Source organism: Echinops telfairi, unplaced genomic scaffold (assembly GCF_000313985.2).
Source record: "Echinops telfairi isolate 266 unplaced genomic scaffold, ASM31398v2 ScPeMD7_7469;HRSCAF=8507_1, whole genome shotgun sequence".
NCBI lineage: Eukaryota > Metazoa > Chordata > Mammalia > Afrosoricida > Tenrecidae > Echinops > Echinops telfairi.
The window spans coordinates 115,994,721-116,010,758 of record NW_022111373.1 but is presented as its reverse complement, the minus strand read 5'-3'; positions in this window follow the sequence as shown (position 1 = coordinate 116,010,758).

Here is a 16,038-nt window from a genome sequence, read left to right as displayed (position 1 = left end):
TGTAGCTGAGTCCCTGCAAGGGTTTAGTCCCTGCCCCAAGGCAGTGGTGGCAAGCTGTGCCTGTTTTGAGAAAAAGCCCCTATGCAGCCCTCCAAAACTGGGAGGATAGAGAGAAGAGATGGAAACAAATGCAACAATGTAGCTGAACCCTGATCTCTGCCTGTGGAGCTACAAGGGTCCAGTCCCTGTTCCAAGGCTGGCCGTGGCAAACTGTGGGTGTGTTGAGACCAAGCCCCCATTTGGGCTCCAAATGGTACCGGCTCTGGCAGAGAGAGTGGCGGGGCCAAGGTCAAGCCCCAGCCAGCTTCCACTGAGGTAAGCCTAAAGCCCCCAGCCCCTCAAAACCCCATGGGTCTCTGCCTGCTTATCTTTATGATGCTCCACCTGCATTCCAGCAGCGTTGAATTTCCCTCTAAACAACTCTCCTGGGCTGGATTCTGTGGAGTCCCTCTGGTATATGTCACTCCCTGGCATCTACTCTCATCTTTTCTTTTTTTCTTATATTTTTAAGGAACGTTTGCTTTCTTCAAGGATGATGTTCTTGATGTTATCCCACAACTCCTCTGGTCTTCAGTCATCAATAGAGAGTCAGATCTATTACTGGATGGTCTCTAAATTCTGGTGGGCTAGACTAACTGTTAAATTTTGACTCTCATAGACTGCTGTAATTTTCTTCCCTTCAACTTAAATTTGAATATGAGCAATTCATGGTCCGTTCCACCGTTGGAACCTGACCTGGTTTTGACTAATGAGATTGGCTCTTTCATAGATGTAGTCAATTTTATTCCTGTTTATTTTATCAGGTGAGGTTCATGTATATAGTTGCCTTTTGTTGTTGAAAAAGATATTTGAAATGAAGAAATGGATTATGCAAAATTCTATCATGGGATCTCCAGCTTCATTTCATCCACTAAGGCCATATTGTCTAATTACCGATCCTTCCTCTTTGTTTCCAACTTTTGCTTTCCAATCACCAGTAATTATCAGTACATCTTGATTGCATGTTTGATCAATTTCAGACTACAAAAGTTGGTGTAATGTTTCCATCTCTTTATTTGGTCTTCCTTGTAGGTGTATGGCTAGTATCCTACCACTGTATTTCCAGACGGTTCTTGAAATGTTCTTTTTGACATTGAATGTGATGCTATTCCTCTTCAATCTGTTATTCCAGGCATAGTAAACTATAACATTGTCTGATTCAAAATGGCCTATTTCAGTCCATTTCAACTCAACATGCCTAGCATATCAATCTTTAAATGTTCCATTTAATTTTTCAGTCTCCAGTATTCTAGATTCATACTTTGCACATTCCACTTTCTGAATACTAATGAATGAGTCTAGCTGCTTCTCCTCATTTTGAGTTTTACCAGGCATCAAATGACAGTCCTGGTAGCTTTGCCTCATACACATCATTAAAGTTCATTCTACTTTGTGGAGGTAATTATTCCCCAGTTGTGTTCTGATTAATTGTCAACTTGACGGGCTCATTTTAAGATAAGCTCTCAAACACTGTTCCACTGCTGTGCATAAAATTTTGTTGTTGTTGTTAGGTGAGTTAGGCAGGGTTGAATAGAGAAACAAATACATTGACACTCATGTGTGCAAGAGAGAACTTTATATCAAAGAGCAATTGTATATTCAGAAAGATCCCAGCCCAGTTCAGATCAAATCTATAAGTTCAATATTTGCCCATATGTCTGACACTAGTTCATAAATTCCTCTTTAAACTCAAGCAGCCATGCAATGGTACTGAATGCAGGAAGATCAGAGACCAATGGGTAGAAAATCTTGTAGACATAGTGACAGTGGAAGCATCTCAACACTGATGTGGGTCTCTATGTGGATTGTCAATGGAATATGTAGCAGAGAAAGTGTCTCCTCCCTCCAGGAAGGAATACAGGAGTTCCCAGAATCCTCAAGAGAAAGCAATGCCCACACAAAGGCCTCATTGGTTATGGCCTGATTGACAGGCTAGACTCTACCTCTTTGCAAGTTGACAGATTCTGTAACTGTCACAATGTGAAAGAAAGAGTTTTATATCAAGGAGTAATTATGTATCAATAAAACGTTCCAGCCCAGGCCAACTTAAGTACCTACATCCAATACTAGTCCATGAGTCCCTCTTCAGACTCACACAGTCACATGAAATGATGCAGAATGCCAAAACATCACTGGTCAGTGAGTGCAAAGTCTTGTGGAGCCAATGGTGGTGGACACAACTTCAGGGCTTTGCCAGGTCCCAACGTGGCTGCCAGCAGAAAGGTGACTTCAGAAAAAGGGGGGAAGTTCCCAGGACCCTCCTTATGAGTTGGTCATGCCCACAAGGAGGAGCCATCAGGCTTTGAACTGATTGACATGCTAAACTTCACTGCTATACTTTTATATGTTCAAATTGACATGAAATTATGTAACTACCATCAAGTCTATTTTGACCCATAGTAACTCTATGCTCAACAGAATGAGACATTGCACAGTCCTGAACTATCCTCACAATTGTTCCTATGTTTGAGTCCACTGTTGCAGCCACTGTGTCAATCCATCTCACTGAGGGACTTCCTCTTTTTTGCTGCCCTCTACTTTACCAAGCAGGATGTCCTTCTCCAGGGACTGGTCTCTTTTGACATGTCCTTGTCTTTAAGGAGCATACTGGTTGTATTTCTTTCAAGACAGACTATTTGTCCATTTAGCCATCCAGGATACATTCAATATTCTTCTGCAGCACCATAATTCAAATGCATCAATTCTTCTTCAGTCTTCCTTATTCAATGTTCAACTTTCACATGCAAATGAAGCAATTGAAGATACTATGGCATAGGGTAGGCACTCCTTAGTAGATGATTTTTCAGAGGTGGACTGCCTCTTCCTTTTTCCTTCTTTGTCAGTCTGAAAGCTGTGGAAACCGTCCATTATGAGTATCTCTTCAGGTGTTTAAAATAACAGTGGCATAGCTTCCACTATCACAGTGACATCCAAGTCATTATCATATGTCAGTAGTATTCACAAGTATGAAGATGATAATTCTAAAATACTTGAGAAACTGAATGCATATTGGGTTCATTTCTTCTTATAGAATTTTATAAACTAGAGGTAAGAATAGCACAAAAGAACAGAAGACTTTGCTTGCTATAATAAGTACCAAGTAGCAAAACTGCTTAATGAGCAATTTCACTTAGTAAATCCACATACTGGAAAGAGATTCATAATTCACTTTATGGAACAAAGGCATGTGGATACTAAATTTCCATTCCTCTTTACTTGTTGTCAAGTGAGATTGATATCACATTCTCATTGAATAATCAAGCAATTTGATTTAGAGCTTTCAGATAAGCAACTACTCCATTCCCTGAGGCCATTTTCTGAGGGAAATAGCAAAACAATACATTATTTCAACTTTTGAAAACATAAATAGGTACGTTTGTTTAGCACCTGAACTCTTTTTCCTTCACTTCTGCTTCTTTATATATTTATTGTCCATGGGGTTTATCAACATTAATATCAAAGTTGACCTTACAAGTCAATGAAGGTCAGCCTTCATTTTCTTTTAAATTAGAAGGTAGTTTGTGGCCAACAAATACAGCTAATTAGACCATGGTCTGCAATGTCAGAAATGCAGGGCTATACATGATAACAATGAGGATGAGGAATCCTTAGCTGACAAATTCCCTTTTGCCATCAAACAAACTTGCAGCAATTCCACGTGTCAGAGTGAAACTATGCTCAGTCGGGTTTTCAATGGCTCATTTGGGGGAAGAATCTCATCAGACCTTTCTTCTGAGGAACTTCTGGGTGGACTTGAAATGCCAACAGGTAACAGATGAACATGTTAACTCTTTGCACCACTCAGAGACCAGCTGTCAAAGAGACATACTGAATAAATTTAACACAACTGGGAGATGTGCTTAATCTTAAGAGACAAAATTTCCTAATCCATGGTTAAGATACACAGGATCTACTATCCAAATAACAACTCTTCAGTGAAAGCACATCAAGGGCAAAAATGTTGTATATCTTTCTATTTTGTAATTTAATACTTTTGCACTTACGAGCATAAATACTTTACAATAATTTTGTATACACACACACACATACACAGACACACACACACACACACAAAATTAAGTTAAAAAAACTATTCCAAAAAGCCAATAAACATGAAGAAATGCTCATGAGCACTAGCAATCTGGAAGATGCAAACCAACACCACAAAGAGATACCACCTACCCATCAACAGCCAAGTTTTAAAAATGATAATATAAATAAATAAATAAAACAGAAACTAACAAAGGCAGAAGAGGTTATGGAAAGATTACACTGCTGCTGGGAATTTATTATGTGCAACCACTGTGGTAAGTGACATATATTGTATATATATGTTTCTGAGTATACATTCTGAAGTGGTAAATGTCATAACCTTAACAGACAGATGCACACCCAGGTGCATAGCAGCTTTTCACGTAGTAAGAAGATGGAAACAACCTAAATCCCATCAATAGAAGAAGGGATAATGAAACTTTGATATGTACACACAACAGAATATTACTCATCACTAAAGATATATAGATATGAAATCATGAAGCACTTCATGACATGGATGAATCTAGAGAACCTTACACTGAGTGAAATTAGCTGATTACAGCAGGACAGATATTATTTGAGACCACTGTTATAGGAAAGGACAAAAACATGTTAAAGATTTTGGAGTTTGCCAGAGATGAAGTTTGCCTGACGACAAGGGAGGAAAGATAAAGCAATGGGCTAGACCAGTGGGTCTCAACCTTCCTAATGCTGCAACCCTATAATACAGTTCCTCATGTTGTGGTGCCCCCAACCATAAAATTATTTTCGTTGCTACTTCATAACTGTCATTTTGCTACTGTTATGAATCGGGCCACCCCTGTGAAGGGGTCGTTCTACCCCCAAAGGGGTTCGGAACTTACAGGTTGAGAACCGCTGGGCTAGACTGTTGATGGGATAGCCACTGGGAAGCTTTGCCTAATCCACACTATACCCTTGATCTGCCCCTTCAGATTTATTTTGTTCCCCAAACTTAAAGGACATTTAAAAGGAACTCAATTTGAATCCCTGGAGGATTCCACAACTTTTCTTTGATGTAATTTAAATTAAAAGGCCCAGAATTTTTTGGTGATGGGTTAGAGAGATGGAAATACCACCCTGAAAAGTATATAGATCTTAAAAATAAATAAATAAATAAATAAAAGTATATAGACCTACTATTACCGAAACATAGTCCACAAAGACAATGTTCTACATCCTATTTGGATGAGCAGTGACTGGGGTCTCGAAAGCTTATAAGCAGCCATCTAAGGTGATGTCACTTGTCTCTCCTCATCCATGGGAAAGAAGAGTAACAAAGTTGAAAGAACACTTGGAAACAATTAGTCCGATGAACTATGCAAACATCGGCCTTCACACCCTGAGACCAGAAGAACTAGATGGTGCCCATCTACCACTACCAACTACAATGAAAAGGATCATATTATTAGTTCTTAGGTAGCATGGAAGAAAAATGAGGGGGGGAAAGCTCAAAATCATAAGACTGGTCATATACAAATAGATGGAATCCCTGAGACTATGGGCCTTAGTCACGCTTCAGGGATGAAACTGGACTTATGCTGCTTGTAGATTGATCAACCATTTAAGATTAAAATGGCAGTATGTACCCAACAACAAAGTTCAGAGGGTTAGGAAATGAGAATGAAAATAGGGAATGTAAGAAGAAAGTGGGATACGTATGTTGAGGGGATTGCGATGGATGAGTTAAAACAAGTATGTATAAAACTGTTGATCTGCTCTGGAAATCTTCACTTAATTCACTATAAAGTGTTTTAACGAGGAAATATATAGATTTAAATCAGTGGTTCTCAACCTGTCGGTCACAACCCCTTTGGAGGGTCAAACAACCCATCACAAGGGTTGCCTGATTCATAACTGTAGCAAATTACAGTTATGAAGTAGCAACAAAAATAATTTTATGAGGGGGCACTCCAACACGAGGAACTGTATTAAACGGTCATGGCACTAGGAAGGTTGAGAACCACTGATTTAAATGGAGAAAATGTTAAGAAGCTTCAAATTTTGATGATTTTGCTTAATAAAAGTTGAGCAATACTTTATGTATATACATACAAAGTGGCTTCTAAAAGGTCATTGAAAATGGAGCTAAAAGATAATGACATTTTCCCACAAATTTTGTGGTGTGTGTGTGTGTTTGTGAGATAACTTCAAAAATCTCGATGGAGTGAAAATCATAAACTGACCCAAAAAATCCTTTTCCCTTCTCTGATTTTCCTTATCTCCATACTACAAGAATCTTCGACTAAAAAACTGAACATTGCGTGCAGCAACTTTTCTAATTCTCTGTGCAGGCAAACATCTGTTACAGGAATCTGTTACCAAACTAATATTATTGTTATTAAGAGTGAGTACTCTGGCATCAATAATTTAGCCATTTAAGCTTTCAGCATTGCTGAAATATTGACTTGACCTTTGTCCAAAAGCTGCTCAGTCAGACCTTTTAGTGAATTCACATCTATTGAATTTCAAATGCAGTTCCATGACCATGCAGTATCTTCAGCATTTTGGGGGTAGAGTTAGTAGCCTAGAGATGATTTCCAGATAACTGACATGTACAAGAAATTCATGATAATGATGTAGAAACAGTTGAAAGAAAACAGTGGAAAGCTTTATAACTACATATACCTTAGTATGTTTTGTTCCTAATTGACTTACTCTGATTATTTGCTAGCATTGCACACTTCTCATTGAGAGATAAGGTCTATATTTCCATCCCTTGAAGTAGTGGAAGTAATGTTATGATATTTCTAAGACCATTTCATAAAGGCTATGGAGGAGCCACCCTTTTTAAGGGTATATTCACTTGGAGCACTCAGTTGCCTTGATGAGTCACAATGCTCTATGGAAGCCCAAGACACATGCAAAGACTATCTGTAAGTTCATCGATCAGCAACCCATGCTATGAGTAATTCAAGTTCAGGCATCAGCTATGGAAAATAATCATCAGACAATATTCTGAAATAAACAGGTTGCAGGCAATGCCTGTAGTAATGTTTACAAGATCATGTCTTTTTGTAACATTTGCAAATGTAAGCTATTTCAACTGCAACTGGTAAAAACAAGAACAAAAGCATTGATAATTATGTGTCCAACTTTGTATTTGAGCATTCCTTTCCTCAGAAAGAGCCTCTGAAATTATGTAAATTTAACTCCTGCTACACTTGGACCCACCCCTACCAACAGGCCGTGTTGTACCAGAGATCTCACATTCTCTATGGGGATGAAAAAAATGTTACAAAACATCAGACAATGTGGAAACCAGAGAACTGGAAGCCCAAATATACTCACTATATGGTGATAATATTGTCTCTCAGGTCTTCCTAAGACCACAAAGCTCCTAAAAAATTTATTCATTCAACATGCATTTGCGGATCAGCAGTTACAAGGCAAGAATTCAGTTTCAGTTTAAGCTAGGCCTCCCTTTAGCGGGCCTATGGATTTGGGATTGGAGAGAGCAGGCACGGTGTATTTTAGTAACTAAGAGTAAAGAGGACAGTCGAAGATTTCAGGGCTATCTGTTCTCCCAAGAGAAAACCTGGAAAGTAAATTAGATATCCCATTAAGATTTACAGTCCCAGGAACCCTTAAGAAACAGTTCTATGCTATTTTGTGGGGTTGCTCTGAGTTGGAATTGACATGTTGGGAGCGAATTTTGCTTTTTTTTTTCTTTCTTTTCATTTTGTTAGCCTCCACCCATTTCTGTCTTAGACCTAATTAGAGTCATGGATTGACGACAGTGATTTGTTTGAAAACTACAAGTCTTAATTTACTATTTGCTCATTTGTTTCTCAAAAAAATTTCCTATAGGACTACAATCCTAAAAGGTCGTACGAAGAGTGAAGAATTTGTTGTTGTTTGTTGTTGTTAGGTACTACAGAAACATTTCCAACTCATAGAAATCCTATGTACAACAGAAATAAACAAAACAAAACTGAAACCTTGTAGGGTGACATCCTCACATGTGTGTCTATGTTTGAACCCAGTGCTCAAGTCACTGTGTCAGTCCATCTCATTGAGGGCTGTTCTCTTCATCGCTGACCCTCTACTATACCAAGCATGATGTCCTTCTATGGGGCTGAACTCTCTTGATAATATGCCCAACGTATGGGGAAAAGGCTCCTCCCCCTCACTTCTAAGGGGTCTTCAGCTGTACTTTTTCCAAGAATGATGTGCTTGTTCTTCTGGCAGTCCCTGTATATTGAATTTGTTTTTCTTTTCTTCTTTTTAAAAAAACATTTTATTAGGAGCTCTTACATATATAATTACAATCCATAGTTCCATTAGATCAAGCATAGTTGTACAATTTCTGTCATCATAATTTTCAATACATTTTCTTTCTTCTTGAACTCCTTGATATCAGCTCCACGTTGGCCCCTCCCTCCCTACTCTCCTCTCACCCCTTAATATATTATTATTGTTGTTGTTGTTGTTTTTGCCATAAGTTACACCATCCAATATATCCATTCACCTAAAATTCTGATGTTTGTTTCCCACGAGTGGGTTATATAGTCATTGTTGCTATCAGTCCCTCTTCCTCTTTCCCCTACCCTCTCTTTTTGTACCCTCAGGGAATCATTACTCCCATTAGTGTTTTTGTTTTTAAATTTGTTTCCTACTTTTTAATTTTGAAATCATTTTAGTGATGGCTCTTACAGCTCTTTTCACAATCCATACATACATCTATTGTGTTAAGTGCTTTTGTACATGTTGCCATCATCATTTTCAAAATATTTTCTTTCTTCTTGAGCCCTTGATACCAGCTCCTCATTTTTCCCTCCCTCCTCCACCTTTCCTCCCTGATGAACACTTGATAAATTATAAATTATTATTATTTTCATAACTTACAACTTCTGCTGTCTCCCTTCACCCACTTTTCTATTTCTGGTACCCCCTGGGGGTGGTGTTTTATATGTCAATCATTGTGATTGGTTCCCCCTTTCTCACCTCACTTTCCTCCCTTCCCTCCTGGTATTGCTACTCTCATTATTGGTCCAGAGGGGGTTATCTGTCCTGGATTCCCTGTCTTTCCAGCTCTTATATCTACCTGTATACCTCCTATGGTCTAGCCAGATGTATAAGGTGGAATTGGGATCATAATAGTTGGGGGTTGGAAGAAGCATTAAAGAACTAGAGGAGAGTTGTATGTTTCATCAGTGTTATACTGCACCCTGACTGGCTCATCTCTTCTTTGTGACCTTTCTGTAAGGGGATGTTCAATTGTCTACAGATGGGCTTTGGGTCTCCATTCCACACTCAACCCTCATTGACATAGATATGATTTTTGTTCTGGGTTTTTGATGCCTTATACCTGATCCCATTGACACCTCATGATCACGCAGGCTGGTGTACTCCTTACATGTGGGTTTTGTTGCTTTTCAGCTAAATTGCTGCTTGTTTACCTTCAAGCCTTTATGACCCCAGTTGCTATATTTTTTGATAACCAGGCACCATCAGCTTTCTTCACCACATTTGCTTATGCACCCACCTTGTCTCCAGTGATGTCAGGAAGGTGAGCATCACAGAATGCTGGGTTAGTAGAACAAGGTGTTCGTGTGTTGAGGGAGCACTTGAGTAGTGGCCCAATGTCTTTCTGCTGCCTTAATACTTAACATATAAGTATATGCACATAGATCTATCTCCCTATCATTATGTATAAATATATTTACATATGTACATGGCTGTATTTAGACCTCTATGAATGTCCTTTGCTTCCTAGTTCTTTCTTCTATATCCTTTTATTTTTCTCTTGTCCCACTATAATGTTTAGCCTTCATTCAAGTTTCCGTAATTCCTCTTGGGCTACAGTGCCCTTGATCAATCCACACCAGGTATCCTGCACCTTCCTCGACATCGATTTTAGATAACATTTTCTTCCTTTGTCCCTGGGTTTGTTGACACCCACCTTCCATTCTCCCACCTTCCTCTCTCCCATGTTCCCCCCGGGAGCAATTAGTCCTGTTGTTTTCTCCTCTAGATTGTATATCCTAACTGTCTTATCTAGATACACATGCAGAGACAATAATAAGCATAAAAACAAGACAAAGCAAAAGAAAACAAGAAAACAGCAACAACAACAAAAGACAAAAAAAGAAAAGCCTATAAATAGTTCCAGGTCTGTTTGTTGGCCTTTAGGGGTGCTTTCAGGTCGAGTCTGAAAGGGTCCCATGCCCTGGCCCCAAAGTCTATTTTTGGTATTCCCCAGGGGCTTCATAGCTTTGTTCCCCTTGCTGCTCTGTTGCACGCCCTTAGTGTTTTGTCCGGTGCACTGGGGTCAGATCTGGCACAATTCCCCCATAGTACTATGGGTCAGTGAGGGCCGCAGTGTCTCATGGTGGGAGTACCCCTATGGACATCTGTGTGTATTTGCTGCTCTACGCAGAAATATCGTCCTCGGGGCTTGGTGGGATAGGATGTGTTCTCTCTCTCCTTCCCTTTTTGTTTCTGTGTGCTCTGATCAGATGCATCATCTTTTTGAATTGTAGTTTCAGTGCTGTCCTCTGAAGTGCATTCTTCTGAGGGGAGGGGTGGCCACTGTGGCTGTATAATAGGTGCTAAAGTCAGGTAAAGCAAGCCCTCCAAGTTTGTGCTCCTTCTTGAGAAGTTTTCTGATAATTCTGGCCTTCTTCCTTCTCCATATGAAGTTGGTAATCAGTTTTTCTATTTCTTTGAAGAAAGATGATGGTATTTGTATTGGGATAGCTTTAAACTTATATAGTGCCTTGGGCAGAAGTGACATAATTACTATATTGGGTCTTCTGATCCATGAACATGGGATATACTTCCATTTGTTGAGTTCCTTCTTGGTTTCTTGTAATAGTGTTCTGTAGTTTTCCCCATACATATCTTTTGTTTTTTTCTGCTCAGGTATATCCTTAGATATTTCCATTTGTCCTTGGCTATTTTGAAGGGTATTAACTTTTAAATCACCTCTTCTGTGGTCTTGTCCAATGGTATAGCAGTTCAATAGACTTCTGTTTGTTGATCTTGTATCCTGCCACTCTGCCATATTCCTCTACGCTTCCAGTACTCCCCTTGTGGAACTTTGGGGATTTTCCATATATGAAATCATATCATCTGCAAATAATGATAATTTCACCTCTTCTTTCCTGAGATGTATACATTGGATATCTTTTCTTTTCCCTATGTTTTTAACTAGGAACTCCAGTACGATGTTAAATAGGAGTGGAGACAAGGAACATCCTTATTTGGTTCTCTTTTTTAGTGGGATTGTTTTCTTCTTTTCTCCATTAACTACCAAGTTGGCTGTTGGTTTTTCATATATAGCTTGTATTATATTGAGGAATTTTCCTTCCATTCCTATCTTCTTGAGTGTCTTAAACAATAATTGGTGTTGGATGTTGTTGAATGCTTTTTCTTCATTGATCCATATTACCATGTGGTTCTTAAAATATTTCATGTTAATGTGGCGAGTAATACTAATGGTCTTTCATATGTCTATAGTTCTCAATTCTTGTGGGATCCTTGCCCACTTAGATATCAGCGTTATACTAGCTTCATAGGGTTTGGGAGTTTTCCATCTTTTTCTCTGCTCTGGAAGAGTTTGTGAAGGATTGGTGTCCCTTCTTCCCTGAATGGTTGGTAGAATTCTCCTGTGAAGCCATCTGACCTCAGGGATTTTTTTGTTGGTAATCCCTTTATAACCTTGTCTGTTTCTTCTATTGCTATGGGTCTGGTGAGATTCTTGATATCCATCTGGGATAGTCTAGGGAAGGATTGTTTTTCCAAGTTTAAATCCATGTCTTCCAAGTTGTTGAATTCAGGCCTTCATAGTATTGTTCAATTATCCTTTTGATTTCCTTAGGATCCATTGTAATGTCCCCTGCTTCACCCCCACCCCTTTTTAAAAATTTCTCCTCAGTGAGAGTTCCCATGTCCAAAATAATACGATGACTCAAATGGAGACAATGATCCTCCCTCCTCAAATTGCAGGTCCACGCACCCGTGTCAGATGCAGGCTGAACTTCCCTAACTGGGGAATGGGGAGCTCTGTGTCTGGATGCATTGGGATATGGAGCAAGCCCTCTGGGAATCAGAACACTGGTTTGGTTTCTGGTATCTATAGCTGATAACGAGGCTCTATGTTTTCCCACTCTTGCAAAGTCACTGTGACCTTCTGAGCAAAGGGACTGCTATAAAAGCAGCCAGGTGCTTTTCCCCCCTTACCTCTCATCCCTTATCCTTGCTATTGAAAATTGTTCCTTCCTTTCTTTGATTAGGTTTGCCAGTAGTCTGTCAATTCTCTTAATCCTTTCAAAGAACCAACTTTTAGTTGCATTTTTCCATAGTTTTCTTGTTTTTCCTCCTTTGAATCTCATGCCTGATTTTATTCTTTTCTTTTGCTATTAGTAGGATTTTCCTGTTGACTCTGTTCTAATTGTTGTAAGTTTTGTGTCAGCATATCAATCATAAGTCTCTCTTCCTATTTCATGTGTGCATGTATTGCTCACAATCTTCCTCTGAGAACTGCCTTTGCTGTGTCCCAAAGGTTTTGGTACATTGTATTCTCATTCTCATTAGTTTATAGAAACTTCCTAATTTCATCTCTGATCTGAGCCGGTATGCACTCCTTTTGCAATAGTTATTCATCCTCCAATAGTTTTCCCTTGTTTTCTTCATCATCCTTTTGTTGATTTCCAGTCTTATGACATAGAGGTAGGAGAAAGAGGTCTGCATGATCTCTATGAGGTTTAATTTACAGATTCCACTTGTGTTCCAGCATGTGATCTATCTTTGAGTATGTGTCATGTGGGCTTGAAGAGAATGTGAAATTTTTTGCATTTGGGTGGAGAGCTATGAAAATATCTATCAGGTCAAGTCATCTAATTGTAATGTTTAGAGTTATAGCCTCCTTGTTGAGCTTCTTTCCTTGTGACCACTCTTTCTCAGAATGCCGTGTATTAAAGTCACCTAGTATAATTGACACTGATTCTTTTTTTATCTTTTGGAGTGTTTGATGAATTTCACAGGTCTCTCATTGGGCACATATATATTTATACGCTCACTTATTCTTGGTCTACTAGTTCTTGGCTTACTGTTTCCTTGATCATTACATAGTGTCCCTCATTATCTCTTGCTATGGCTTGAATCTAGAGATCAATTTTGTCTGAGATTAGAATTGCAACCCCTGCTTTTTTTGAATTGCTATTTGCTTGATATATTTTTCTCCAGCCTTTGATTCTCAGCCTACCATATTTTTGTCTGTCATCTTCAGATGTGTCTCCACTGAGATATAGGCAACAGATCGATGGGTTGTGTTTTCTAAGCCAATCTGCTAGCCTCTGTCTTTTAATGCCTGAGTTCAGTCCATTGAAGATTGAATATTTCCCTCACCCATGTGACTGTTAGTTTGTAAAGTGTGCTCGTTTATGTGATCCCTGCATTTGCAATAGTTCTATGTGGTGCATCACAGTGTATACGCAGTGGAGATTTGGCATGTTTTTCTTTTTATCAAAAGATAAATATACTATTTTTTTACCTAGTTTTAAAGCTTTTTTCTCCCCCTTTCATAGGTTTATGAAAGTTACCCTGCTTATGATTTAACTGAAAGAAAGGATTTCATTAAAACAACTGTTAAAGAGGTAACTATTTCCATCTTTTTCTGAGTTTGAAATTTTGGATACAAATACTCAAACCAAACACTGCCAACAAGTTGATTCTAAGGCAGAATAGAACCGCTCCTGTGGGTTTCTGAGACACTAAATCTTTAGGCTTATAAAGCTTCATCTTTCTCCATTATGAGGCTCCGTTCATTATTTTGGCACACATTATCTTTCTTCCTTATTATATCCTTCCATTCCATGCCTCCACTCTCCTGCTCAATCTCTTCCCCAAGACCCCACCATGAAGATCTAGGGAGCTTCAGGAGTCCCCTCTTAGTCTTACTCTCCTAGTACTCCTCTTTCATCAACTTTCTAAGACCGCTGCTTGACTTCACAATGGCTTCTATGGCCCTTCCATGTGCTCACAGACTATGAGGAAGACCATGGACTGACCGAATGGCTGTAATAATGGGCTCTAACTTAAGAACAATGGGGGGGGGGTGGCACAGGTCTGGGTAGTGTTTCATTCCATTGTCCCCGGGGTCACTAATGAGCCATAAAGGACTCCACGGCGCTTGGCAACAACAACAGAGCCTGCTCTGCTCTCCTGACTGCTGCTTCCATGAGCACTGATTGTGAATCTAAGTAAGAGAAGTCCTTGACTTCAACCTTTTCTCCATTTATCATGATGTTACCTATTGGTCCAGTTGTGAGGATTTTGGTCTTCTTTATATAGAGTTGCAATCCATACTGACGTTTATAATCCTTGATCTTCATCAACAAGTACTTAAATTCATCCTCACTTTCAGCAAGCAAGGCTATGTCATCTGCGCACTACAACTTGATAGTCAACAAGTCTTTCTCCAATCCTGAAGATGCATTCTTCCTCATATAATCCAGTGTCTCTGATGATTTGCTAAGCATACAGACTGAACAAATATGGTGAGAGAATACAACCCTGATGCACACTTTTCTTGATTTTAAACCATGCACTATTCCCTTGTACTGTTTTCACAATTGCCTCTTGATCCATGTACAAGTTAGTTCCAAATGAGCACAATGAAGTGTTCCTGAATTCCCATTCTCCTCATGGTCATCCACAGTTTATTATGATCTACAAAGTCAAAAGTCTTTGCATAGTCAATGAAGCACAAGTAAACATCTTTCTAGTGTTCTCTGCTTTGAGCCAAGGTCCATCTGGCATTAGCACTAATATCCCTTGTTCCACTTCCTCTTCTGAATCCAGCCTGAACTTCTGGCAGTTCACAATCAAAGTGTTGCCGTAACTGTTGTTGGATGAACTTAAGCCAAAGCTTACTTGCGTGTGATATCTATGATATCGTTCCATAATTTGAGTATTATGTTGGGTCGCCTTTCTTTCAAATGGGCACAAATATGGATCTCTTCCAGTCAGGTGATCAAGTAACTTTTTAGATAAATGAGTGCTTTCCATGCTTCTTCCACATTCTGAAGCATTTCAATAGGTATTCTGTCAAATCCTGGAGCCTTGTTTTTGGCTAATGCCTTCAGTGCAGCTTGAACTTCTTTTGTCAGCACTATTGGTTCTTGTTTATATGCTTCCTCCTGAAGTGGTGGAATGTTGACTAGATCATACAGCAAACCATACTAATATGCTGCTTTTACATTAACATCTGCTATTCTTAATGACTTCAAGTTTAGACTATAGCTGGTATGTTGTTCATCTGAGTTTTATTCAAATCCAGAAGCCAGCATACAAGAAATAATACAAATAACCATACTGGTTATTTCCATCAAAAATAATTTTTAAAAATCCATAATCAAGAAAATTCCATTTAGTCCATTATTTTTTCAAATGCTTGAAAGTTAACTTAGAATACTTTTGATGAAGAGGAATTCTGGTCCCTAGCTTTCAGAGTGTCTTTGTAGCACTTGCTAATGCTTATATGACAAGGTTCCAAAACGTGTGTTTAATAAATCCCACTTCCATTCAATTGTGTTCTTCTATGCACTATTTGAAGTTCACTTGTATTTTAAGTTAACAGATGACTTCAAAATAAAATCATGGCATTTAGTATTTCCATTCTTTTATAAACGTCTGATGGCTAAAGCATTCAAATCAAGGATTACAAAAGAGACAGTCTTCAGAATAAAGGTGGCTTGCCAGGCAGAATGCTTTTCAATCCTTTGAACTGGTGGGTCCGAAGGCAAGCCTTACCTGACCTAGTTTCCCAGTCTACCAGCGTCTTCCTGATTTAAATATAATACATACAATGTTTACTTACAAAAAGAAGCTTCACTTTTGGAAGTGAAAATCAAATAATATAAATTTGATGATAAATCTTACAAGTTATATTTCCAATCTGGGGAAAAATAGATAAAGCCCAAAGGAGCTCATTGTCGC